Source organism: Callorhinus ursinus, unplaced genomic scaffold, assembly GCF_003265705.2.
Source record: "Callorhinus ursinus isolate GAN/ISIS: 27379988/994484 unplaced genomic scaffold, GSC_fseal_2.0 scaffold29, whole genome shotgun sequence".
In the NCBI taxonomy this organism is placed as follows: Eukaryota; Metazoa; Chordata; class Mammalia; order Carnivora; family Otariidae; genus Callorhinus; species Callorhinus ursinus.
Genome location: NW_027397091.1, coordinates 7011273 through 7038285, shown reverse-complemented (window position 1 = coordinate 7038285; position 27013 = coordinate 7011273). Strand labels below are relative to the sequence as shown.

Sequence of the window (27013 nt, the reverse complement as noted above, 5' to 3'; positions counted from 1 at the left end):
GTGTTCTCTAGATTCTTGCTACTCAGTGTGGTAAGAGGACCATCGGCAATAACATCACCTGGGGGATTGTTCAACTTGTAGAATCTGAGGCACCTGGATTTGCATTTTAATCCTTTGACACATTGAAGTTTGAGAAGCACGGGTCCAGGTGGCAGCAAGGAGGTTAGCGGAAGGATCTGCTTCTCAGCCCCGCCTCCTCCCGTCGCTTTGCTCTCCTCTTTAGCAAAGCTCAGCCCCGCATTGGTCCTGCACAAAATTTCTGCGAACCCCCAGTGTGTGCGTAGGGGGAGTGCAGGAGCTGCCCCGGCGCGGGGATACGGCAACTGGGTGACTGGATTGGCAAGGGGCTGCTTTCTCCGGCTCCGGGCTCCGCAGAGTGGAGACACTCCCCCGACCCTCCCCCTCTGCCGCCCCCCCTCCCCCGCCCCGCAGCTGCTACTGCCTGCCTCCCGCCGGCTGCCGCGAAAACCCGGAACAGCTGCGTGCGCTCGTGGAAAGTCCTCCTAGGGGCGAAGCCGGGCAGCTGGGCATGCTCAGTAGCTGGGGGAGGCTTGGGTGGAGAGTAGAAAGCCGCGGCTCTGCCTCCCACCCCCTCCCTCTGGCCCCCGCCCCCCTTGCCCCTACCCAGCCCGTAGTAGTTGCCCGGCGTGCGCCCGCCGAGCGCCAGTCGAGACCGGGAACATGGCGCTCCGAGCGATGTAGCCGCGGCGGAGGAGAAGCGGAGGAGGCGCCGCCGCTGCGCTGACAGCCAGCCACCAGGTAGGCAGGCGCGCCTGGCCGGGCTGCCTGGGTGGGTAGCGGCGCGGGGAGGGGCGCTTGCGGGGATGAGCACGGCTCGGACCCCGGGCATCTCGCCTCGCCGGCAGAGGATGCGAAGCGGACATCTGACAGCGCGCGGTTGTGCATCGCCTAGGAGATGCCAGAGGCTGGGGACCGGCGGGTTGCAGGGCAGAGATCCGGGACCGCCCCCACCCCCCATGCGCTGCCATCCAGCCTGGGCTCTCTGCGGGTCAAATAAAGGATTAGCTTCTTTCTGCCGGGCGAGAAGGCGCGGGGGAGACCCCCGGATACCAGTTCTGGGAGTGCGCTGGTCCCCCGGACCGCCAGCAAGCCCCGCACCGGTTCTTTGTGTATACAGCCGCGCACGCCCAGGGGGGTGCCAGGGTGCCTGTTTCTCCCCAGGAGTGTGGCACATATTGCCAGGGCAGGATTTCCGTATGGTTTTTGTCTCTTGGCAGGTGTGGACTGGAAGATGTAATAGCTGAGCCTTTATGGAGCTGTGTTTTCCTTTGTTACTTGCGTGTGTGTATGTGTGTGTGTGTGTGGATGCGCGCGCGCGCGCGTGGTGGGTTGTAATGGAGAGAGAGAACTTCTCCTGGGCACGGGTGTGGGCAGAGCGTGGAAGAGGATCTCGGTTCCAAACTCTTGTCAAAATCGCCTGTGACGTCGGCCTCCTGGAGGGTAAACTTGAAAAGTCTAGAGATCATCTGTGCCCGGTTTGGAGGAGAAGCGTGTTTGTCCTACTCGAACCCATGTGTGTGTAGCTGGAGGTTTAAACATGGGACGCTAGTTAATTCAACATTAGATATCAGTTAAGGGAATTTGAAGCATTGGGGCTGCCTGTGGTCAAATTAATAGAGAAGTTGGCAGTAAGCCAGGAGCAAGTGTCATCCTTAATAGCTGGTGACAGGTTAGGAGGCTAAATACACTTTTGGGGGAAATTGGGAAACCTTGCACAGGGTTCTACCAAGAAATAGCCATCGGGTCTTAGGTAACTCACAAAATCTCTCAGCACCTCCCTTTTCTCTTCTGGAGTTTGGTGGTATGTAGACACAGTCTCTCTTACCTGAGTCCAGATGGACAAGACACTCTTTGAAAGGCCCCTCCTACACTAGAATTCTATGAAACTGGCACCCCAGAATAACAGCTCTGCCACCTTAAATTTCTGTATCTGTTATATTCACAACTCACTGAGTTAAGGAAGGGAGGTAAATTTAGAATATGCTTTTATTTTTTACTTTAGAATTTAAAGGATGGACATCTGTGACCATGAAGTTTAGAGACACTTTCCTCCGTACTTGGAGTATCTATTCTTATGGTCTCCTTAGATGGCAAGAATGAGTCAGTATCATCAAAATGAAATGGGGGAGTGCTTGAGGAAAATGCATTTAAGTAAATTAAAGTCGTAAATGTCCAATCTGATGGTAATACCTTGACTTGGAATACATATGTGCAAAGCAGAAGCACTGCTAATGGAAGCAATAGAGTTGATGGCAAGTTTATTGATAGTATTGGTCTTAGAATAAGATTTTTGTGTTCCTCTGAGAAGGGGTAAAGATTGATTATACTAGGTGCCTGCAACTTGGTATTTTGCTAATAAATGTGAGTGTTAATGGCAGGCATTGAAAACACAGTTTGGCAGCTCCTCTCCTTTGTCAGAGTTTGCTTCAACGCTGCAGGTGTGAGAGGCGGGTGTTCCGGGCGTGGTATCTTGGTGATGAGACAGCTGAGTTTGGGCTCTGACTCCTCCATTCTTAGCTTTGTGATCTTGGGCAAGCTATTTAACTTCACGGAGTCTCAGCTTCCTCCCCTGTAAAACAATCCTGGGGACAGAGAGACTTGCCTAAATGGGTAGGTGTATGGATTACTCATAAACCACCAGGAAAATGGTGGTGACGCTTAGAAGAGGAAGGGAAATGGATATTTATTTACCCTATACTGTATTCCCTGTGTTAATGCTAGTCAGCCCCAAACAAGTGATCTAACTCTCCAACTGTTAGTTTCCTAGGGCTGCCATAACAAATTGCCAAAAACCAGGTAGCTTAAAACAAAACTTATTCTCTAGCGTTCTGCAGGCTGGAGCTCCACAATCAGGGTGTAGACAAGGCCCTGCTCCCGCTGAAGCCTCTTGGGGAGGATCCTTTCTTGCCCTTTTCCTGCATGTGGTGGCCCCAGGTGTTCCTTGGCTTGTGGCAACATAGCTCCAATTCCAGCCTCCATCTTCACATGGCTAAGTTCCCCCTTCTTATAAGGACACTATTCAGATTGAATTTAGGGTCCATTGTAATTCAGTATGACCTCATCTTGATTATATCTGCAAAGATCCTGTTTTCAAATAAGGTCACATTTATAGGGTCTGGTTAGGCATGAATTTCGGGAGGACGCTATTCAGCCCAGTATGTCAACATGCCTGTGATCTGTGTTTAATGGCCTGATTATTTCAGCATATGAATAGAAGGTAGAGTATTATGTGTTTGGAAAAGACTTTCAAGGTTATTTAATCCAGCTAACATATTTGACGTTTCCACCATGGTAAGGAAGAGCAGCATTTATAGGTACTAGGCAAATATCACTTATCTGGAAATCCAGTTGATCCAGGATCTCAGTCTCCTACAGGTGACCTACCTGACATACCCTGTACCAGTGGGGTTCGTTAATGTTGCCTCCTCTCTTTTTGCTACCCCACTGACACAATGCAAACAAACAACAGAAAATCAAATTGAACAAGAAAAATGACAAGAGCAACAAAAACACCCCAGTCGTAATACCTTTCCAATCTTTCTTAGCTTGGTAAATAGCACCACTGTCCATGGTGTTGCTTTAGCCAGACTGGAGAATCGTCTTTGACACCTTCATTCCCTGTGCCCTCTATATCCCAAATCACCCCAAAGTTACATAAATTTGGTCTTCTACATATATCTCTTGACAGATTCTTCTTTCCATCCCTACCACCACACCATCAAACCTCAAGTCATCAACTCTTTCCTGGATCACTAGCATAACTTTCTAGCAAGATCCCTGGCTCCTTGCTTGGTCCCTCAAATCATTCTTCTAGAGCGGATAGGATTGTGTCAGTTTCTTGCATAAAATGCATTCACATACTTGGGACGGGTTCCAAAGACTGAGCCTTGGGTGCTTAGCCAGCCTTGTCTTGGGCATCCCCTCTTGCTACTGTTAACACTGACCTCCTCTCTGTTGAGTATCCCAAGCACTTCCCCTAATATTTTGCCAATACAAACTGTACTCAACCTTCGGGCCTCCTTCGTCTCTCTTCCCCAGCAGCCCCATTCTCCTTATCACCCTTCTAATTTTCTTCCATAGCACTTACCTCAATTTGCAATTTCCTATTTATTTGACTAATGTCTGTAAACTCTAATGGCCATTTGTTTTATGTCTTGCATGTAGAAGATGTTCAATATTGGCGAATGAGTGAAGGAATGAGTACTCTTACAGCATTTTTCTGTGCCAACTTAAAGATCTGATTTTTTAGAAACTTTTTTTTTTACTAGTATAAAAAGAGCAATTGAGAAACTCATTCTGATTTCAAAAGAGGAGTATTCCTGGCTTTAACAAATGCATCTTCTAAGAATTGGTTTTAAGCAAACAGTTAAGAATTGAGTCAAAATATTTTCTAGCAACTGTTTTTGTAAAAACATCAGTCAGTCAACAAACATTTCACAAATGCCTATTGGACATTTATATTTGCCATGCTCGGCCTTAGGGGGACAACGGGGGAACTAGACTTTTAGCCTTCTAGAGATTAATAATAATAATGTGCAGTAATAACATTTACTGTGCTTCTGTTATAACCAGCTTCTTCTCAGTCCCTATCCCTACTCATTACTAGAGATAGTCCTCCAGTCTTTCCCAGTAACACAACCAAATCAGATGCACGGTAAATACTAATGAATTAATAATTAGTAGATATTATTATCCTTATCTTTAAAAATAGGAAGCTTGGGCTTATCTGTGGAAAAAGGAATCTGCTCCTGTACAGAAGAGCATGCAATTGTTTTTTGACTATATACAGGTGGGCCCTGTTCTACTTTATTTTTTTTTTTAAGATCTTATTTATTTATTTGACAGAGAGAGACACAGCGAGAGCAGGAACACAAGCAGGGGGAGTGGGGGAGGGAGAAGCAGGTTTCCCGCGGAGCAGGGAGCCCCACGCGGGGCTCGATCCCAGGACCCTGGGATCATGACCTGAGCCGAAGGCAGACACTTAACGACTGAGCCACCCAGGGGCCCCGGCCCTGTTCTACTTTAAAAAATCATTCTGCCTATTGTCTCTGGGGTTAAAATAAGAGACAAACTGCTCTTTATACAAGAGCAAGTTCCTGGTGTGTTTCTTTTTTCTTTTTTTTTTTTTTTAAGATTTTATTTATTTTTTGACAGAGAGAGACACAGCGAGAGAGGGAACACAAGCAGGGGGAGTGGGAGAGGGAGAAGCAGGCTTCCCATGGAGCAGGGAAGCCGATGCGGGGCTTGATCCCAGGACCCCAGGATCATGACCTGAGCCAAAGGCAAACGCTTAATGACTGAGCCACCCAGGTGCCCCTCCTGGTGTGTTTGTCTTCCACAGTTGTCAAAATTCGTAATCAGCTATTGAATTGTTTTTATTTGTCCTATTTAATCCAAGTGAGAAGTGACTGAATGTCTCCTTCAGGGCACTTCTGGGTAGTTTTGAAAAGCAAGGCTGAGTACCCTGGGGAAAAGAATGTGGTTCAGTGCAGGATTACAAAGTTACATTTTGGATTTCTGGGATGGCCTTAATTTCATGTAATCTTATTTCATGAAAAGTGCTTTTTTTAAAATAAACATTTAATGCATATGTTTAAGTATAACTTTTCACCCAAGTAACAAAATATTGGACATTGTGTCTTGATTTTGTGTAAAAGTGGTAGATACACAACTGAGTCAACTAAAACATAAACTTCTGTTTCTGTAAGATCGTTAGTTATAAAATTCCTGTTTAAAAATCAATGGCTACACCAAAATGCCAGTATTCACTGACTACAAAATAAAATAGAGAAGGATTTTGTTCATAAATCTACAAAAATATAAACTTAAGAAAAATAGGAAATGTATGTAGAATACTTGGGAATAATAAGAGACATCTAAAGACTTATTTAGAAAGCTGTAAAATTTTACTCAAACACAAAAAAAGAAACGAACAAATGAAGACATACTATTCTTAGGGTAGAAAGATATTATGAAGTAGTTACTTTTCCACAATCAATCATACAGTTTTATTGCTTTGGGATTTGGGGAAACTTGACGAAATGATTCTAACATCAATTCACAAGAATTACTACAGGACTATAGTCAGGAAGATTTTGCTAAAGAATATATGTGGTGGTGGGTTACCCTTACAGAAATAAAAATCTGGTCATTGAATGACATTGTAGATGTGTAGTTCTGGTGGAGGAATCAATAGATAGCTCACTGGAATAGAGTAGCCTGGAAACAGGCTCAGGTAGTTTTGGGAAACAGAAGCATTCTGAAACAGTGAAAAGTATTAGACAAAACCAAGGCAACATGCCAAGTAGGTAGAAAACCTTCAACTAAGAACTTCTGTTTACACGATTCACTAAATTCCAAACACATTGATCTGGCAGGTGAGAAACAAAGCTAGAAGAAAATACTTAGGAATTAATGCAAAGAATGGCAGAGCAGAAGATAGCTTTGAATATATTTTAAACTGTCATATGCAAAAATATACAGTTTAAAGCAGAAAATAATCATGGAGAAAAATACAGCAAGCATGATAGAACAGTTAATAGAATAACTGCACTGAAAAACTCTTGCATATCAGTAAGTAGGAAATAATACCCCAATAGAATTGTCCAATTATCTGAAGAAATGATTTGAAAGGATGAAATAAAAAGGCTAGGGCGCCTGGGTGGCTCAGATGGTTAAGCGTCTGCCTTCAGCTCAGGTCATGATCCCAGGGTCCTGGGATCAAGTCCCGCATCGGGCTCCCTGCTCCTTGGGAGCCTGCTTCTCCCTCTGCCTCTCTGTCTCTCATGAATAAATAAATAAAATCTTAAAAAAAAAAAAAGAAATAAAAAGGCTAATTCACATATTTAATAAATCTTACTATTAACCACAGAAATGCAAATTCAGACAAAAATGAGATGCCATGTTTCATGTATTAAACAAGCAATATGTATGCATATATGTATATCTATATAGAAATACTCAGTACCAGGAGGGATGCAGTGAGAAGGACATTTTCATAACTGCTGGTGGGAGAATTACATGATACAATCTTCTTGGAGGACAGTTTTAAAAGTCTTTGACAAATATTTTCAAAGTTCATATTATTTGACACAATCATTTCTCTGGCTTTTAATTTTAATTTTAGTCTCTGCTGAGGAATTAGATGCAGGCAAAAACAATAGAAAAATTACCCTTTGAAACTAAAAATTGGGGGACTCATTAAAGGTATTTTAGGGTCCCCAAATAATAGTTACAGAGATATTAAAAGTGATCATTTCAAAGATTATGTAATGATGTGGAACAACTTCAGTTTTAAGTGGAAATAAGCCAGTCTGCAATGATGTGTGTTTCATGAGATGGAAATATCCTATAGGTACGTAAAAGCTAGAACAAAAAGTTAGGCCATGTCTGGATGGTAGAAGTATGGCTTTGCTTTTACCTTTTTTATACCTTTCCGAATCAAGAAAAAAAATTATAGCATTGTCTTATGAATCAGAAAAACCATTATTTTATAAATATGGTAGTGATACACATTCAGGTTATAATTATTCATTTATGTAACACACATTCATTGATTATCTCTGTGTCAGGAGCTCTGCCAAGTGTATCAGCAGTGACTCTTAGTTTGCATGCAAATGAAAGAAACTGTCTAACTTGAGCAAAAAGAATTTACTAGAAGGTTATCAGATAGCTAAGAGAATTGCCAGGAACGGGGAAGGGGGAGCGCAGGGCAGAAACAAACAAACAAAAAAATCAGAACAACAACCAAAAAACAGGCTTGCAAGCAAACCAGAACCTAGTCAGCTCCAGGCTCTAAATATCAGGTGCTTAGAAAAACAGGCTCCAGCCAAGAATAGGCTGCTCAGGGCTGGGCCACAGTCTGCCGGTAGTTATACCTGGGCTTGCGCTCCAAACCCCTCTTCCCCATTCAGTCCCCTGGGCATCAGGGAGGGGAAGGGACCTAGATTAGCAGGTCCACTGCCCCCTTTACTAACAAACAAGAAAGATGGGTGATACACAACCAAAACCAAACCAACACAAAAAGGCAATTAAAATGGCCATTACCCCAGGACTTGGAGGCCAGCGGGGTTGAACAGCAGCCAGCTTCCTTCCTTTCTCCTCCTCAGAGAACATCTGAGCTGTAGAATCACAGCTCCTGCAAATTCAGGACACTGTGTGCATGCTGGTCCCTCACCCAGGAGATGCTGTTTTTGCCCAGGGTCAGCAGTGACCTGCCTGCAGATGGGCTTTTCAGACCTGATCTTTGTGGATGGGCAGGAGTTTTGAGGGGAGGTCCCATTCTCCGGTGAGATAAGAACCAGTGGGAAGGATTATCCAAAAACAGTTTCGCAGAAGCAAGAGGTATAGTTTGGAAATGGATGGGGGCACCAACACAAGTCTCAGCCTGTTTTATATTTAGCAAGTCCTGTAGTAAGGTTTGAGTTTGGTCCACCATGAATAACTGTGGTCTCCATTCAAATAGCTTGGTACATAATACCAAACATCCATAGGTAAGTTGGTATTCTTCCCACGGTTCTTGTCATAAACAGGAAATGTCTGTGGCTATCCGGGTACTTTCATGCTCAGGTTCATGTTGCTTTTATAATTATTTATAAACTTTTCCCTGAGGAAAGACTTGCAAATGGAAGGGAAAAAAGGAAATTGTTCTTCAGTTGCACTAATAATAGGACCGAGAAAATCTTAAATTACTAGGAGGGTTTGCCACCCCCCCGCCTCTGCCCCGGGCATTGCCCTGCAAAGAGCTCAGCTGCTCTGTCCCCCAACCTCTTTGTACCTGCACAACCACACCCCTCCGTACCAATCAAAGAGCCCATGTGCCGCCTTGGCCACCTCTGTGCTGTGCTGTGCATACCCAGGTCGTGGATTTCCCTGCTCAAAAGGCTCCTGGGCCCAAGGGTGGCTGAGGAAAGACTGTTCCTGGGATGTGTGGCTGGAGCTGGGACAGGAGGATATTGTAGTCCACGCACAGATGCTGGAGGTTAGGGTAGAAAGAGCAAGAGGACCGGGCAGAAGGCTGGTGCTCCTTACTTGGCTGTTTTCTGGAACTCAAAAAATCTGAATTTAAACTTGGCTTCTAGGTTGCTATGAAGGCATATTTGTCAAGCTAGGCAGATAGAACATGTTTAACAATTTTTAGCTTGTTTTATCATATTTGAATGTATAATAATTAAGACTCCATTTGTGCTTTTGCCCCCTCAAATGTTAGGCTTGGGCCTGCTCAGTTAAGTCTTTTAGAAAGGTGATACTCAGTTGTACACACAACACACACATGCAGTTAGCTACTTGTGCAGCAACAATACAGATCAGAAGAAAAGCGGATTGCACTCCTGTGATTATATCTAACATATTGAACAAGATGCATTAAATCCTCATCCCAGTATTTTCCCTGTATATCTTAATTAATCTTCATAAGAGCTCTATAGGTCATTCAAGGCAAACTACCCTGCAGTTAGGTAGGGTAATGAAGAGGAGTCAAACTCTGGCTCATCGAAATCCGGTGTCAGTAGATAAGGAAAGTTTTGTTTGGAGTCCTTGGACCTTCAATAATGTACAAAGCACTGGATTAATCAACCCATTCTGACTCTCCAATCCTCTGATTCAGCATTTCTGTTCATGCAAATTTCCCCATGAAAAGGGAAAGTAAATGCATTGATGGCCTTGCTGTGTCCAGTGTTATGATTAACCGAATGATCAAAAGCAAAAATCAATATCTGGTTGCTTGTATAAGAAGCACATTTGATTAACATTTTTTTAAGAAAGATTTATTTATTTTGAGAGAGTGAGAATGAGATAGAGCACATGAGAGGGGGGAGGGTCAGAGGGAGAAGCAGACTCCCTGCTGAGCTGGGAGCCTGATGCGGGACTCGATCCTGGGACTCCAGGATCACGACCTGAGCCGAAGGCAGGCACTTAACCAACTGAGCCACCCAGGCGCCCTTGATTTACATTTTAAAACTGATGTCAGGAGATTCCCTTTGCCCGTTTTCAAGGGAATTGTCACTTAGGTCATTGATGAAGGTAGTAAATTAGCAGTGAAGAGTACCTTTCTTTTTCCTATAAAGCGCTGGTTCACAACCCCAAGCATCCATTTCCCTACTGTCCAACTGAATCAAGAGGACTTTATCCAAGCGTTGGTTCCATCACTCCTTTAATAAGTTATGGAAGGAGGGAGGGAGGATGGGCATGAGCTCACTCACTCACACCTTCAGTCCCAAATATAAATTCTATGACAGTCAACAATTGTTAGCTTCACTTTTCAAATTCAAGGTTGACATACTATTTAAGAAACCCTTTAGCCGTTTTCTGGATGGAACTTGACCCCTTTGCTTCTAAGGATGATCATTTGAGTCATGCAAATAGATATTTGTATAACACACTGATTTTTCAAACTAAGCTGTTCTTAACCATCAGCTGAGTTGCCCACCTGCCTAATTTAGTTGCACTGCAATTTACTGACCCAGGAAAAGAACTTCCTAGCAGTGAAGACTAGAAAAGTTCATTTGTTTAAAAGATTCTTCCCCCAAAGTAGAGACAGTTGCTACGTGGGGATGATTTAATCTCTAAAAATATAAACAGTGATGGGGGGGATTGGTGGTTAAAGGAAAAAAAGTCTTAAACTGTAGCGTTTTCTTTTTTGTCTAGGCTTCAGACACATGGAAACAAATAACAAAAGGAAATTTCCAATAGTATTTGCGTGTAACAGCCATTAGTGACTGGAGTTAAATAGTAGTTTGTTTTACCCCCTCATATCCAAGGAGTCCCTAAATCTCATCTACTTTCTCACTTATGCCCTATCCCTGTCCCCACCACCACTTCCATAGCATCTCTCAATTAGACCTTGTGTCAGCCTCTTTGTTCTGTCTTCATTCCCACCTCAAAAGGAACATTGGATCACCTGCTTACCACCAACCCATTGAAAACTTCTATCCAGGTACCGCCCCCCACCCTACCTCATCCCCCCACCCCCAAAAATCATTTTCCACCTGGTTTTGGGTTACCCCTCTCAAAGCAGTCATCACAGCGTTTTGTAGATGTTTTCTTACTTGGTTCCCTTCTTGTACAAGACCGAGAACTCTTCTAAAGCAGGTAACTTGTCTCTTGGTGCCTGTATCCCCAGTACCGAGCTTTATGCATACGTACGTCAGGTCTTCGATAAATGTTTGTGGGAGGAAAAAAATGTTTGTGGGTAAATGCATGTTACCTAGGCTAAAAAAATGAGTCTAGATGCAAAAGAGTAATGCCATGGTTTAAAATTCTGGGTTGGGACCCAGCAATGGTCTAATCCATTTCCTTAATACTAGCATGGAATTTTTTTTTTTTTCCTCCTCCTTTCTATAGATGAAAAACATATGGAAAGAAAGATTAATCCTCTGTTTCTGGTTAGAGACAAATTTTAATATTGGATGTGGGTATAAAGTAGACCTTCTAAATACATTGAAAAGAGAGTAAGGAAGAGGGGGCGCCTGGGTGGCTCAGTTGGTTAAGCGAGTGCCCTTGGCTCAGGTCATGATCCTGGAGTCCCAGGATCGAGTCCCGCATTGGGCTCCCTGCTCAGCGGCGAGTCCGCTTCTCCCTCTGACCCTCCCCCCTCTTGTGCTGTCTCTCTTTCATTCTCTCTCAAATAAATAAATAAAATCTTTAAAAAAAAAAAGTAAGGAAGCAAACCATAAGCGAAGAGCCAGTTTTCCAGGAATAGAGTAAATAGACTGAGCTTCTTAAATATTAAGAATAGTTATTTCATTACTAGACATAACTTACACTTCTCTGATGTCTCAAACCTGGTATGAATATGCGCAGCCAATGATGCTTGAATATTAGTTGGTATTTTTTATGGGAAGCTGGGGTTTTAGTCACTTCTGCTCTGGTCTTTGGTACCACGTGTTTCCATAGTAACAGAGGCACTCAAAAATGAGAAAAACCAGGAAGGCTTGGGAGGGAAATGAATCAAAGTAAGTGGTTCAAGTAGGGTGTTCCCCAGTGTGGGACCAGGGTCTCATCAGGCTTCTGGTCACAGATACTTGTGGCAGGATGCCCAGAGAGAGAAGATTCTAGGGTGATAACTGGACGGGATTTTAAAGGCAGTGTATAGATAACACTGACAGCAATTACTATGTTGCCTTCAGCTTGGATTCCTGTGGAGGGTACCTGCATGGCCACATTAGCAGTCTACACCGGTTGAAAGAAACACTCAACACCCAGAGCCCACTAACAACTAGGAATCAGGGAACACGACTGGAGACTTTTACTATCTGCAAAATATAGTTGAGCTGTCCTTTTAAAGCTGGAAAGTGTGGGGGAGAACACTGTGAATTAGGTACTAAACATTTGACAATGCCATTTTGGAGCAGAGTCTTGTGGCCTAGATATGTTCCGTTTGGCACACATAGTGTGAAATTTCCCCTAAAAATTCAGGTTTCTTCTCTTAGGAAAAATACACGAAAAACCTGATATATACACAAACACAAAATTTGGCAGTCCTGTGTTTTCTCATGGCACCCATCCACTGTAGCTGAGTAGCAGTTGCCTCCATCATAGGTAATGGAGTCTTCATTTTGTCACAGTGTCCATCACTCCCTGTGGGGTCCCATCAGGCCATTTTAATTGTTTATGTTGCTGTCTTGTCCCTTGAAGCCTTTTGAATTTATCATCTTTGGATTACAGGGGAGGGTTGCTTTATGGTTTTGAGTCATTATACAATGTTCCTTCTTCATCTCATTTCCTAAAAATATAAGCTTATTTGTTTAATAATTATAAGGCAAATGAGATTTCACAAAGATACATTTTTACAATTCCATCCTAGGGAAAAAAATATTGAGTAAAGCCTTCTTAATATTTGGTGGGAATATTTGCATAGTTAGGCTTCAGCAACTCAACTTCAATATTTTTGCAATACGGGATAATTATTAAAAACTTCCTCATGTGTTCCATTTGAATTAAACCAAAATAGAAAAGGATATCATATGGTCTCGAGCTTGCTGGAGGTAGGGATTATCAAAACTCAGAAGGATGCTATCATATTTCATATGATACCATCATCTGGAAAATATAAAACATTCAGATTGCAAATATGCCCACAGAAGTGAAGTAGAACCTTATAAATGATATGCACTCTATAGAATAGCTGGAAGAATCTCAAAATCAATATTGGAATCACCCAGGGCAACTGAGAATAATGCTATCACTGTACCTTACTAAAAAGTAATGAAAAACAAATGAGATAGAAAATTCCAGAGTTGTCCCTAGAGTTACTATTTGCTTGAGATAGGAGAGCGAGAGAAGACTTTAGAAAGTGGCTTTCCAGTTCTTTTCAGACCTCAACCTGATTTTAATCACAGAGCATGGCCTGCCTGTCGAAGGGGGCTTTCTTTCCTAGGTAAACCAGGGTGTGCAAGGACTGTCGGTGTCACTATAAAACAGAAATCTTTGGTTCCAAGTTAATCACTTAAACTAGTAGGATTAAAATAAAGATAACTGGATCTTTTAGGGTGGTGTCTGCTTGCTTCTGCTTTGTTTTTTGGTTTTTGGGTTTTTTTTGACAGGCTATATAAAAAGGCTTAAAGGATACAAATTTAAAAATAGGATAAAAATAGATATGACCATTCCTAACTAGTCATTCATTTATTCAACAGACATGCATTCAGTACTGCTGTGTTTACTGGGGTGGCCCTTCAATGAACATAGATAAAATCCCTCCTCTGCAGGGAGAGACAGTAAACAATAAATTAAGAAATGGATAGAAGGTTGGAAGGTGATCGGTGCTTTGAAAGAAATAGAGTGGGATAAAGGGTTAGGAAGTGGGTGGGATGGTGGCAGGAAAGGGTGCAGTTTTAAATAGGGGGGGTCTGGATAGGCTTGTTGAGAAGGTGACGTTGAAGGAGGGAACTACCCATGTGCATCTACCTTGTCTTGTGGATGGGCAAACGTCCCCGGGGAGAGAAGCCAGTGAGCAGTCCCCAGGGTACAGTGCCTGGCTTGTGGGAGGAAGTGCAGGGAGGCCAGCATGGCTGGAACAAAGTGAAGGCGGGTTTGGAGCCAGCAGGGACACCTTAGTCTTTTCTCTGAGCAAGATGGGGGGGGCGTGCCACTGGAAAGATTTGAGCAGAGGCCAGGATCTGACCTATTTTACCAGGGGACTGGCTTCCCTGTCGAGAAGGGGAAAGTATGAAAGTGGGGAGACTGATCAGGGGAACACTGTGATAATTCAGGCGAGAGAGATGGTGGTTTGACCAGACTTAGAGCCCTGAAAGTGGTGAGTTGTGACCCAGTTCTTACATATTTTGAAGGTGGGGTTTCCTCAGGATTGGGTACAGGTTATGAGAGAAAGAGAGGAGTCAAGGATGACTCCAAGGTTTTTGACCTGAGCACCCAGAAGAATGAAGTTGCCTTCACCTAAGGAAGGGAGGACTGTGGGAGAAGGAGGTTTCTGGGGGTAAATTAGGAGTTTAGTTTAAACAGTGGGCATCTACTTCTGATGGAAATGTTGAGTAGTTTGTAAGTCTGGGGTTAAGGAGAAAAGTCTGTGCTGGAGGTAGAGATGATGACCTCACCAAAGCAAGTGAGTTTAGACAGAAGGAATCCAAGGGCTGAATCTTGGGAAATTCTCCAATTAAGAGTTTGGGTGGGGCACTTGGGTGGCTCAGTCATTTAGCGTCTGCCTTCAGCTGAGGTCTTGATCCCAGGGTCCTGGGATTGAGGCCCGTATCGGGCTCCTTGCTCATCGGGAAGCCTGCTTCTCCCTCTCCACTCCCCCTGCTTGTGTTCCCTCTCTTGCTGTGTCTCTCTATGTCAAATAAATAAATAAAATCTTTAAAATAAAAAAAATAAGCCTTCTCTGAATATCTATTTCTTAAAAAAAAAAAAATTGGGGCAGTAGAGGTGGATCCAATAGAACCAGCAGAACCAGCTCCTCTAGAATCTACCCAGTCACATATATGGTGGTTGACGGGCTGTACTTTGGGGTGATGGGGCTGAATGGGTCATGTGACCCTGATCCTCAGCAGGCTACCCTCAGCCTGTTCCCATGCACCTGAGCAGGGATCCAAGAGAAAAGGGAAGCACACAGACATCTTAAGGCCCAGACTGGGAGAAGGTACATGGTCACTGTAGGCACATTCTCTTGGTCAAAGCAGGTTTCAAGGCCAGCCCAGATTTAAGGGGTAGGGAAGTGGATTCTATTTAAAGAAAGTTGCTGCACAGTCACATTGCAAGGGCTGTGGACACGAGATGGAGATTTTGCATTCCAGTTTGCATATGATTGCCTCTTTGCATATGATTGGCCTCTTGCAAGGAAGGACCCTCACAATTTTTCATTTGGAAATAGAATTTTCATTTCGGGTCAAACCTCAACCCCATTCTTGAGCTGCTGAGGACACTTACTGCAGCACTGCTAATTGTCCAGATTTTTCTTAGTGAAAATAGCTTTTCATGTAGTTACATGTTGACAGAATTTGAACCAGAGCTCTGTCTCTTGCAGTTTTAATAATTCCCAAGATGAAGTTATGGCACATAGTAGGTGCCCAAGAAGCTATTTATGTGGTTGTAAAAAGAAAAGCTATACTTCAGAGTAAGAACAATGGTATTTACCATAACAGATTATTTGAGCACGTATTACTTGCCAGGTATTCTTATAGGCATTATGTGCCCTATCTTATTTAATCCTTCCAATGGGCTTATAAATTAGGTGCTGCCATTATTGTCATTTTATGACTAGAAACTGGCAGATGCCTATCCAGGAGCACATCTTCCTTGCTGTATTAAGACTATTCTCCCGCAAGTATAAAAGATGAGGGCAAAAAGTATTAAGTTCTAAAACCTAATTCCTCTGTCCTCCTCTGTTTTAGGTTGGGTTCCCTCCCCCACCCCCTCCGCAAACAGACCTTGAGTCAAGGATTCAGGAAGAAAGTAGTTTATTTGAAAAATTACAGGCACATCATTAGGAGAGAGGGGGAAGTAACGTAAGGAAGGAAAATCTACCAAAATTGGAATTTACTACTGGAGGAACTGGAAATGGTGTATAACTCATGCTTTAGAATTAGTCCATCCAAAAGGAAGAGCTGAGATATTTACACACTAACTTCCATCTGTAACTGGTTGAAGACTGTACCCAGGGGATGTTAATTCATCTGTATTTCCAACCTTACATTCTGTCAAATTCTGTTTGGAAAAAGCTCCTAGGAACACAGATACAGGCAGTTGGAAGTCAGTAGGCATATGGGCAGCATTAACAGGCTCGATATATCCATACCTGGTTTTTCCTTAGCATGTGCCTGCAGAACTTCAGAGGTCATTGTATTTTTTGTTGTTGTTTTTGTTTTTTTTAAAAGGCTATCTTTTGCTAGCCAACTGTGAGTGTATTGATTGGATCATCTATTAACATAGACAAAGACACCACATGTACAGTGGGTAAAAAGACATTGAACCAGAGGTAAGTTGCTCTCATAGTCATAGTCATTCCAAATGAATGCAGTAATATAACTGTTGGTACTGATTTGGGGTCTTAGGTAATTAAACATGCAGTTGTTAAATGTATCTGATATTGAAAAATGGGACAGAAGTTAAGACTACATTGACCTTGTAAAGCAGAGGATAAAATATTCCCCAGGAGTAAATCATTTACCCATGTAATGCAATTGCATTCTTGTGGGGCACTGGTGGACCAGTTGGTAAGCCATCTCCTCCAAGGCATTAATGGAACTCTGTGTCCCAAATAATGTATTTCATGCCACGATCATTTTTTAGTGGCAGATAACATGAAAGCAGGAAAAATTTGGAGAAAATATAATAAAAGTTATATCTGTTGGCATGAATAATAAAAATGGTCTTGAGTCTGGGCCTTACTAGAAACCCCAAACCAGGGGCACCTGGGTGGCTCAGTCGTGAAGCGTCTGTCTTCAGCTCAGGTCATGATCTCGGGGTCGTGGGATCGAGCCTCACATCGGGCTCCCTGCTCCATGGGAAGCCTGCTTCTTCCTCTCCCACTCCCCCTGCTTGTGTTCCCTTTCTCACTGTGTCTCTGTCAAATAAATAAATAAAATCTTAAAAAAAAAAAAAACAAAAAAAACTCCAAACCCAAAATAGTTTTGCGTAGAGAAAGAAGAGGGTGTAACACATATGCTGAGGGCAGAGAGACAAGGCTTAGTCATATTTATATATGGGTATACAGTAAACGTTAGTACATTTTAACTGGGTGTTGAAATGTACTTGATCAGCAAGAAGTGAGGAATGGATACTGGGCAGGCAGTTAGCAGCCTGTAGTGGGGTTTCAGAAAATAACCCAGATGTTTCCCTTGATGAAAATTATCAGTTGGAGTGGTTTGGGATTGTAGGGAAGGTGTTTTAAAATTGGCCATCTGCCTCAAACAGTGTGGTGCAAGAAAGGGATCCGAAGTTGATGAGGTCATATCAGTGACCACACTAGGATATTCAGGCTCAGCAGGTCCCAAACCATTGCACTTTTAAAATAATGTCTAAGCCTTGGATTTAAGGTATGGTTTTGAGAAACTCATCATCATTGGTATAGCAAGGAGCCCTCTAGGTTTCTTTTTCACAGCAGACGGCCCCTTGGATGCTAGAGCTTCCCACCAGGAATGGCAGAAACATGTAGAGTCCTTTTGTAATTTCTGGTGTGCCTAAAAGGTGTAAGGAGGAGAAATCTGAAGAGAGCTATCAGACCAGGAGGAAGAGTGATCCTCAGTGGCTTTGGACCATCAACATTGAGCCCTTCTTTACCATCTTTGGTTGCTCTAATTATTGAATCCCTGAGGGTTATAGTTTTGCCCTCCCCTATTCAGAACTTTAGGGCTCATCATTCAGTTCCTTTATATTCGGGACCTCTGTGTTGTAAAAATTCAGGGGCACAATTCACCTGTGGTTGATATGAATGGCGCCTCCTGGTGGTGTAGTCCACAGCCTGACCGGCCTCCTCCTGCAGTGACAATGCTTAAAATGTCCTAGGTTTGGTCCCAACTTGGTGGAGAGGATCACCAGGCCTTGCAATCATGTGTTTCCTGTTCCCTTTCCCTCTCCCTCCTGGTGGACTGGAAGAGGCTTGAGGGAAGAAGCTAGACTTCAGGTACTTATAATCAAGCCTTTCACATGGCACCCTCTGTGTTAAGTTGCTCAATGCATCTTTAGAAAATACACGAATGAGGATAATGCTGTGACTTGGGAGGTTTGATGAGGTGTTAGGCTCCGTGTGAAATATTTTGCCTGTTGATGTTCCTTAATCCAAACAGCCACCATGTTGGGTATTTTCAAGAACTGGTCATTGATATAGTGGGGAGGTGAACCCAGAGGACACCTGGAGGAGTAGCCAGGAGGACGGGTCTAGAAGAGGACAGGATGGGATTATTCTAGGGAAGCTTGGTGGTGGGAAGCTGAATGTTCTTGTTTGGAGCCTTTTTATCTTCAAAGACGGGGACAAAGTGACCTCAGTTTGAGGAGGCAGGTTGTGGCAGTCATGACAGTGGCGATGGCAGTTTTAAGGAGAGTAGAGAAAGTATGCGCTGGTCTTTGCAGAAATTCAGAGAGACTTAGTTGCTCAGAGACCCTAGCATTTCCATGTCTTTCCATTAATTTCCATTAATGAAACCATGGCTGCGAGTGAAAACTCTTAAGTGCACATATTCTTTGTATCTTCCAAAAATAGGAGTTTGGCGCATTTAATTAGATTCTAAAATAAAAGCAGAGAGGCTTTGTGCACATAGGGAAAATTTAAATTTTGTCAGATGCATTTAAAGAAAATAAGCATTACTTCTACTGATTTCTGACTTGATTCATTTTCATGAAAGGTGGTATTATGAGGAAATACTGAATGAACTCCCTATAGGCTAAAGTTGTATTTGCAGCCTGATGCTATGGGAAGCACAGACTGAGTGTCTTCAACCAGATTCTTTTGCTTGAAAAAGACTCAACTCAAAGAGATCGAGCTCAAAGTGTACCAAGCAAAATAGGACTCTACTGACCTGAATAGTCAAAATGTCCAGGGGTACATCTGGATCAGGAGCTCAGAAGTATTATCGTGGTGCCATTTCTTGCTGTCTCCCAGCTGTGTATGTTTCTGGGTGGGCTTCATTATCAAGCAGGTTCTCCCATTTTTTTTTTCTGGCAAGATGGCCCCCTCCAGCTTTAGGTTGAGATCCTACTAATGTTAAAATGCAGAAAATGCTTGCCGACCGAAGAAGTCCAACAAAATCTCAGGACTGGATTTCAGTGTTAGTTCTGTGGGTCACATGAAAGTGCCTCTTCCTAGTCCCATTTCTTGGGGGGAATGTATTACCCTTTGGCCCCACTTGAGCACAAACCTATCCCCAGAGTCAGAAGTCAGAGTGAAGTTACTTTCTCCCAAACTACCTGGACCATGAGTGAAGCGGGTAGAGAGAATTCATAAGGAACATCAGGATGTTGTTATCAGAAGCAGGAACAATAGTTGTAGTCATGAAAAAAAATTTTCCTTAGAATGGATAAAAGTAAAATTGACCATTGTAATTCTATTACCTCCAGAGTTTTCTGGCCCAGTGAAATTTCTCTGGTCACGTGATTTTGACAGCTCTAATTTATTGGGCTAATTGTATTTAAAAATTTCTATTTTTCCTGGAAATGAATTAGCTTCCAAAGACACCATACATGGATTCTTTTTCCTCATCCTCTTATGCTCTTCGCTTTTTATCTTTGTGTCCCAATTTTGCCATTGTACTGCTGCTTCTATTTTGGAAACTTGGTAAGAAATAGATTTGTGTGCATATACTGATTTAGTATGAAATTAAAATGAAAAGTCATTTGCATATTCAGAACCTAACTTAATGGGAAGAAAATCAGTGATAATTGCAACCTAACTGTTTCTTAGGGAAATAAACATACGTGGGTTAGTGGGGACATAATGTCCTACCAAACTATCATGCAATGTATGCACTCAAGCCCTCAACCTCTCCTGATATTTTGTCTTTGGTTTTATCACGCAGAGCATATTTTCTCTCCATGATTTAAGTGACTGGGTATTGCAATGCCCTGTATAGCTTCATGTTTTGTTAGGTCTGTTGAAATTTTGGACAGGACAAGTTAGAAAGCACCTTTGGTAACCACTCTTATTATTTAGTTGAAATGATGTACAGTACCCTTGTTTGTATTATTTCTACAGTCCTCCTGTCGGCCTATGTTCTATTTAACCATGTACACCTACCATTATGTTGGTTTTAGATGTCTGTGCATTCTTGAGAAAATGGCAAACTTAGAATCCCATCTGATGGTTGTCTTCAGCCCCACTGAAACCATAATGTTTTCAGTCTTTTCCATGGAACATTGTCAGATACGTTATGGTAAATTCATCTGCCATTCAGAGATTAAACAGCAGTGGCCTTCAGAACGTCAGGTCTGTGTGCATCTGTAGGTATATTCGCTTTCCCTGACATGGTTTGTATTGTTCTTGCAGATAGTCAGTTTTCTAGAAAACTCTGCTCTGTGAGCTCCTATTACCAGGTTGATGGATTGGCAGTTCCGGATGCCTCGCTTTCCCCTCCTTTGACCTCCTTTTGGGTCACCTTCTTGAAAAATCTGTATGTCCCTGCCCTTTCTCCTCCAGAGATGAGAAAATTGAGGCCCTCCTCCTGGGGGTTTAGGGGAGGAATTCTTCCCCTGGGACAATTTTTCTCCAGACCAAAGAGCAGAAAGACCATTGAGGAGAAAAGAATTTTTATGTGACAGAGGTAAGCTGATGACCCCAGTTGCTCTGTGACCACGTCGGGAGGAGGGTCCTGCTACTGGAGTTTGGTTGTGTTTGGCCCTTACCTGGTTCAACCTCATTAATTCAGAATTGACAGTTGGGGAATTTGATGTAAGTCGTAGGGGCCAACCTTCTGTGTAACTCTGTACTAGCCATGACCATTAACCAAGCAAAACCTCATTAGTAAAAAGGCACTTTGCATAGTGGGTAAGACATTGGATCCTGAGTTGGGCACATGTGGAACCATTGCAAGCTATGCAAATTGACCCAATTGATTAGTTACTCTGAGCATTGATTTCCTAAGCATTAAAAAAATATATGACTGTTAGTAACTCATTAGGGTTGCTGTGGGTTGGCAGCATCCCTGACCCCAAATGTGACTCTGGTTTACTTTCTACACATTTTTTCCCCCACCATATGAAATTATCTCCTTCAGTGATGTGTTTATTATTTATTACTATTTCAGGGTGCCTGGGTGGCTCAGTTGTTGAAGCGTCTGCCTTAGGCTCAGGTCATGATCCCAGGGTACTGGGATCGAGTCCAGCAGGGAGTCTACTTCTCCTGCTCCCTCTGCCTCTCCCGCTGCTTGTGCTCTCTCACGTTCCCTCTCTCCCTCTCATCAATAAAATCTTATTACTGTTATTTTTTTACTTTATTATTACTTTCCTCCTTAACCATTAAAATCTCTTCCCTACAAGGTCAAGGACCTTGTCTATTTTGTTTAGCCCTCTATCTCCGGGGCCTGGAACATCTGAGGGGATCAGTACATATGTGTTGATTGAATGAATAAACCGTGCTTGGCACAGAGCAGGCACACTTGATAAATGCACATTGTCATTTGCTGATACCTGAGGCTCTTCTGTGTGGAGACTTGAATCTTTCTTTGGGATACAAGTTTTTTTTTTTTTTTTTTAAGATTTTTAAAATTTATGTATTTTTTGACAGAGACAGAGAACAGGAACACAAGCAGGGGGAGTGGGCGAGGGAGAAGCAGGCTTCCCGCCGAGCAGGGAGCCCGATACGGGGCTCGATCCCAGAACCCTGGGATCGTGACCTGAGCCAAAGGCAGATGCTTAACAACTGAGCCACCCAGGCACCCCACAAGTTTTTTGGTTTTTTTTTTTTTTTGATTGTATGAATTTAAAATTATACTTAGAGTTTGAAGCTGTAGTGGTTTTGAGATGCCACATCTACCACAAACTGTTAGTATATTGAATGCCCTTACATGTATGTTCTTAATTCATATTAAAGCATGATTTTGCTTCAAAGAAATACCAGAGAAGTTGAGAGAATTTGTTCAGTTACAAGTGGTGAGTAGCACGTATGAGATGAGCATTCAGCTGTCCTGTTCTTCCTCTACCGCATGTCTGTGTGGTAGTAATAGTAGTTATAGTAGAATCCTAAAACTAATAATAATGGGAATGGCCGCCAAGCTTTATTTCACTCTTCCTTGTGGCTGATGTGATGCTCACAGTAAACCCCGGAGGTTAGTACTATAGTAATCCCCATATTTCAGATGGCAAAACGGAGGCTTTAGAGAAGTTACTTACCCAAGGTTACACTGCCACTTTGGAATGCGGTCAAGGTCATGCAGAGCCTGCCATCATAGCCACAAAGCGGTACTGACCCCAGAGTGCCAGTTCCTGTTAATAGAGAACTTTTATTAAAGCAGACTGACCCTCACACTCCAATGACTCCAAACCCACAGTTACACTGGAGTGTGACTTTTGAGTTCCCCAAATGGTGCGTGTGTTTTCCACTTTATGAGAGCCATCTTCATGCTGTGCTATGAGAAACTGGGTGTCTGGCCTCGGGGAAGGGAAAACCAGAGAAGGAACTTATTGGTTTCAGTGGTTGGAGAGTCAGGCAGGAGCTGGTATTGGGCATGTGAAATAAAAGTGGATTGGATTGTATTTTCCCCTGAGTAGGTTGGTGGGATTAAATTTAATTACCATTTTAGTAGGCAGAAGAAAGGAAAAATTTCCACACGGTGGAAACAAAAAGAATTGCTACAGTAGACCTTGAATCAGAATAAGGACTTCTTGTGAATCACTAGAGGCCACAGTAAGAACAGATTATTCAGAACACAGAGAATCAATAGGACCGTGACAAAATTATACCTGCACAATGATTGAGCATATGAAGGTAATTACTGTTCCTGGTAGGACTTGGGGAGGGTCTGGCACTGGGGATGGAGCAATGAGTATGGGCTCAAGCGGAGTGTGTAATTGTGGAGAGTGGCTCCAGGGGTCAGGAGATAGATGGCCCAGTAGCATCACCTGGACCCTCACAGTGCCTTGCTTCCCAGGAAACTCCAAGCACTCCACAAATGGATTTCAGTCTTTCTCCCTGCATTCCCAAGGAATGGTGGCAGGTAATCCTATTTCTGTTTTCAGTGCAGATACTAAACCAGATTTATATGGCTAACAGTATGGATAACGGAAGTATTGTGCGACTTCAAGCTCGCCACCTTCATGTCATTACTATGGCCTTGCACAGGTGCTCAAAACAAGGAGTTGGAGGGATTTGGAGTCCAAAAGGGATTTGGAGCAGTGAGGTTTTGAATGGTAGATGTTTTAGTAAGAACTTACTAAATTTTTACTTAAATTTTTACTTTGTCTGTATGCTTAAAGAGTTACATAGGATCCCAAGCTTTTGCAAGGTAAACGGAAAAACCCTAACTGATAAAGTAATAGTGTGATGTTTTAACTGGCAACTTTTTTTTAATGACTTCTAAAACAATGGTGCATCTTGTAATTCTTGCTGTCTTAAATTCAGTGAAATATTAGCCGTTAATATTATAAAAATATAAATATATAAAATATATACTTATGTATATTAAAAATATATAAAAAACAATATTAACCGTTAGCAATTTTTGAAGGCTAAGCACTGGGCTAAGCCCTTTATATGCATTATATCATTTATTTTTTTATTCCCATTTCACTGATGATGAAACTATGGCTTAAAAAGGCAAGACAACTCACAAAAATACAAATAATTTCACAATCTTTCCTGGGAAAGGAAAGAACTGTTCAGTGGTTTCACATTGATCTGAGTAAAATCTAAACTCCTTACTTAGGCTCTGGTGCCCTTTTATGGTATGGACACTATTCACTTCTCCCACCTCATCTCCCTGCCTGGCTCTACTGTTTATGTTCACTTGTTATTCTCTGTGCCTTGAATGTGCTTGCCCAAGAACTTGACCTATCCAGCTCATTCTTGTCGTTCATGGCTCAGCCTAACTGCTGTCTGCTCAAGAGAGGTATTTGACGTTCAGCCTAAAACAGGCAATCAATCCCTATCACATCATGTGGTTTCATTTTAATTTTATTTAAAATATTTTTTATTAAACCTAACATATATACAAAAAGTACACAAATTTTTTTAAAGATTTTATTTATTTGTCAGAAAGAGAGAGAGTGCACAAGCCGGGGGGAGTGGCAGGCAGAGGGAGAAGCAGGCTCCCTGCTGAGCAAGGAGCCCCATGTGGGACTTGATCCCAGGACCCTGGGATCATGACCTGAGCCAAAGGGAGAGGCTTAACTGACTGAGCCATCCAGGTGTCCCAAAATTACAAAAATCTTAAGATTATAACTTGAGTTTTTGCAAAGTGAACTCGCCTGTGTGCCAGCACCCAGCTCAAGACAGAGTATCACTAGCATCCAGAAGCCCTTTCCTGTGTTCCCTTCTAGTCACTAGACCCTAAGGGTAACTGCCACCCTGACTTCTGTCAGCACTGAGTAAAACTGGGATCAGAAGTCCTTATTTTTACCTGGCTTCCTTCGCTCAGTGTTTCATCTGTGAGAAGTAGTTCATTCATTCTCATTGCTATGTAGTATTTCATTGTATGACTATACCACAATCTGTTTACTCTCGTTTACTGTCGATGGGCATTTGGCCGGTTTTCAGTTTGGAAGTATTACAAAGAATGCTGCTGTGAATATTCCTGAATCTATTTTTTTGGTGAGTATCATGGGAATTGTCTTAATTCTACTAGAACTATGTGGTATGTACTTAGTTAAAGTTTTCTCTCTAGCTCTACCCCTATTAAAAAGTAATCTTAGGAAAATAAAGAGCTTGCTTATATTTTGTCTCATTTGTGTCTATTTTTGAGCTTTATTGAGAGAGAGTTGTCATACGGTAATCTGTGTATTTAACTTTTACAATCTGCGTTTTGATATATGTGTATACCCATGGAGCCATTACCACAATCGAGATACTCAACAAATCTGTCAGCCCCAAAGCTTGCTTGTTCCTTAAATCTCTTCTCCCTGCATCTCCTGTCCTAGACAACCACTGACTTGATGTCACTATACATTAGTTTGCATTTTCTAGAATTTCATATAAATGGGATCAAAAATCTTTTTTGTTTCTCTCAGCATAGTTATTTTGAGATTCACGGGGCATGTATCAGTAGATTTTTATTCATGAGTAGTATTTTATTGTACAGGTTTACTACAATTTGTTCGTTCATCTGTTGATGGACACTTGAGTTGATTCCACTTTCTCTTATAAATAATGCTGCTATGAACATTGAGGTATAAGCTTTCATGCATGTGCTTTCACTTCCCTTGGGTACATATCTAGGAGTGAAATGGCTGAGTCCTACAGTAGGTGTCTGCTTAATTCTGTAAGAAACTGTCAGCCTGTTTTCTGTGTAAGAGTTCCAGTTGCTCCATAGCCTCCCCAGCACTTTGATCTGTTTTTTTTTTTTTCATTTTAGCTAATCTAGTGGGAGTGGCAGTATCTCATGGTTTAATTCACATTTCCCTAACGACTAATGTTGAGCATCTATTTATGTATTATTTGCCATGTGTATATCTTATTTAGTGAAGTATCTTAACATTTTTTTGTTCATTTTTAAAATTTTCTTGTTAAAGATTTTAAAAATACATTTTACACAAAAGGCTTTTGTTAGGTGTATATTTTACAAATATTTTGTCCCAGACTGCGGCTTGCCAATTCATTCTTACAACAGCATCTTTTGTTTTCTACTCTTACCAGAAGCCTGAGCAGTGGTTGGCACATGTTGGTGCTCAAAAATTGTTCCTGAAAATGCGGACTTTAGGAAAGATGGTTCCCTAGCAGGCATCTCAGATTCCAAATCAGGTTTGACCAACCCTAGGTCTCCCAATTTGAATCCTATACATTATATATATGAGTATGTATCCTAGGTCTATAATGTAATATGTTTACTTGAAGGAGTTTCTGATGTGGTAATAAATAGCTAACATGTCCCGAGAGAGGACTCTGCCAGGCCCTGGTCTAAGCACCGGTCACTCATTAAAAAAAGAAGCAAGGGGATGCCTGGGTGGCTGTCTGTTAAGTGTCTGCCTTCGGCTCAGGCTGCTGCCCATCAGCCCCTGGTCTTAGTTGGCACCACTGTCTTCTCTTTTGGTCTATGTTGTTAGACCTGATACCTGCAGATGACAGGTGGTTTTCACTGGGCCAGCACTGGATTGGTTGGCCTCCCTTTTAATGTTTCAGGTTTAGATTTAATGTACTAGATTGTTCTTTATTAGTAAAATAAAGAGTTTTCTCCCTCTTTTTACCCCCACTTCAGTTATCAGAACACATTTATTGGGGGCCAGAGAGGAAGAGGGTGTGTGTTTTAGTAGCATTTAGGACTTGCTGGGTAGTCTTTGGTAAGTCTTACCAGAAGGAAAGCTGGGCAGGATAGTACATTTCAAGAAATCACATTTGATCAGTTTTGGGGGCAGATTAATTTGTAAGGAGGAGATCGTTGGCCAGTGCTTTGTGAAAAAAAAAAAAAAAAGTCTGATGTTCATTTTACTCAATTTAAGTATTCCACAGTCATTAAGAATATTCAAGTAGTGCTTAGACAGCACAAAATGTATGAAAATGTGCAGGAAATCATGCTATCTATGTAAACTGTGATACTTCTTCCATTGCTGATGTGGCTACCAGATGTCTTTTGTGAGCTGACTTGGAGAGTCTTTTCCTTATCACTAGCGTTATTTGAAGACTTATTTCCTGAATATCTCCAACTGTGTGTGTGTATGCAGTGTGTATACAGTGAAACTTTGCAAAGTTTTCATTTGTCTACCTCAAGAAATGGTGAGACCTGACTTTGCCAATTTTTATTGGTCCATATTAAGAAACTTATTCTTCATTTGGGTAATAGCAGGGAGAGTACATTTTGCAAAGATAATCCGAACAGCTAATGGTCAGAGGATTATTTCAAGTTTGGAATCACAGAGTTGGAATTATAAATGGTAGTGTCTGGAGATGTCAGAAAAGCAAATATCT

General features: G+C 42.2%; 1 protein-coding gene across 2 annotated transcripts in view; it reads left to right on the top strand.

Moving 5' to 3' along the window:
- The first annotated feature begins 326 nt into the window (after positions 1-326).
- The window catches only part of PAK5 (p21 (RAC1) activated kinase 5), a 299564-nt gene continuing 272877 nt past the window's right edge, over positions 327-27013 (top strand). For both annotated transcript variants that reach the window (XM_025876070.2, XM_073878384.1), the window contains exon 1: positions 327-759. The gene's annotated coding sequence lies outside the window, so the exon portion shown is untranslated. The remainder of the gene's footprint in view (positions 760-27013) is intronic.